Source organism: Bison bison, unplaced genomic scaffold (genome assembly GCF_000754665.1).
Source record: "Bison bison bison isolate TAMUID 2011002044 unplaced genomic scaffold, Bison_UMD1.0 scf7180017864451, whole genome shotgun sequence".
Lineage (NCBI taxonomy): Eukaryota > Metazoa > Chordata > Mammalia > Artiodactyla > Bovidae > Bison > Bison bison.
This window is the reverse complement of record NW_011495013.1, coordinates 320317-321922: the sequence shown is the minus strand read 5'-3', so window position 1 is coordinate 321922 and position 1606 is coordinate 320317.

Below are 1606 nucleotides of genomic sequence, written 5' to 3'. Positions count from 1 at the left end.
TTCCAAGGAGTAAGCGTCTTTTAATTTCATGGCTGCAGTCACCATCTGCAGTGATTTTGGAGCCCAGAAAAATAAAGTCTGACATTGTTTCCACTGTTTCCCCATCTATCTGCCATGAAGTGATGGGACCAGATGCCATGATCTTCGTTTTCTGAATGTTGAGCTTTAAGCCAACTTTTTCACTCTCCTCTTTCACTCTCATCAAGAGGCTTTTGAGTTCCTCTTCACTTTCTGCCATAAGGGTGGTGTCATCTGCATATCTGAGGTTATTGCTATTTCTCCCGGCAATCTTGATTCCAGCTTGCGCTTCTTCCAGCCCAGCGTTTCTCGTGATGTACTCTTAAATTCATTCTAAAAACAACCACTACAACGAGAAGCCCGTGTACTACAAGGAAGAGTCGTCCTGCTCACCACAAGTACAAAAAGCCCACGCAAAGTAAAGAAGACCCAGTTCAGTCAAAAAGAAAGAAAGAAAGAAAATTTTAAATGAAAGAAAATAACCACTAGGTGTTCTCCTGGGGACCCACACGCGTTTACCCAATCACTGAGCTCCCATTAGTTCCAAATTACAGAGAGAGACGAGACGTCTTTAACATAGTGGTCCTATAACTTGTAAGAAACTAGTGGAAGAAGTAATCCATTAAGTTCACCATTTAGAGTTCAATAAGGCTAAAAAGCAAGCAGACATAATTTAGACTGACTTTCTAAATCATACTCTCAGGCAATGAAGATTATCTAAATAAACCACAGCCATCCAGAAATCTGGAACCTCCAGGGTACATCCCATTTCCTTAGAGTCCATTAACTTTGGAATGGTCACATCTGTTAGCATATTAACTCAGGTTCACAGAGCACAAAACTATTTAAGTTGGGAAGTTCATGGTACTCAGGCCAGCAGTTACCTTTCCTGGATCATGGGTAGAAATTCCAAACAGCATTTCACCATAGTTTGTGTGATATCACCATCTGAGGGAGTATATTCTGGCCCTGCCCAGGGACCTACAAATCAGAAAATTTCTACAGAGCACAAATCCTTTCAATATCTGTATCTTTTGAGAAGCAGCTTGCTGTTATTCATTATTAAAGTCACGTCTGACTCTTTGTGATCCCATGAACTGCAGCACACCAGGCTTCCCTATCCTTCACTATCTCCCTGAGTTTGCTTAAACTCATGTCCATTGAGTTAGTGATGCCATCCAACCATCTCATCCTCTGCTGCCCTCTTCTCTTACCCTCAGTCTTTCTCAGCATCAGGGTCTTTTCCAATGAGTTGGCTCTTTGCATCAGGTGGCCAAGGTATTGAGAAGCAGCATTCCTTGCCAAAATAAAGTATTTCAGCCATTTCAGAGTTTAGATCAGATCAGATCAGATCAGTTGCTCAGTCGTGTCTGACTCTTTGCAACCCCATGAATCGCAGCACGCCAGGCATCCCTGTCCATCATCAACTCCCAGAGTTCACCCAGCCCCACGTCCATCGAGTCAGTGATGCCATCCAACCATCTCATCCTCTGTCGTTCCCTTCTCCTCTTGCCCCCAATCCCTCCCAGCATCAGAGTCTTTTCCAATGAGTCAACTCATGAGGTGGCCAAAGTACTGGAGTTTCAGC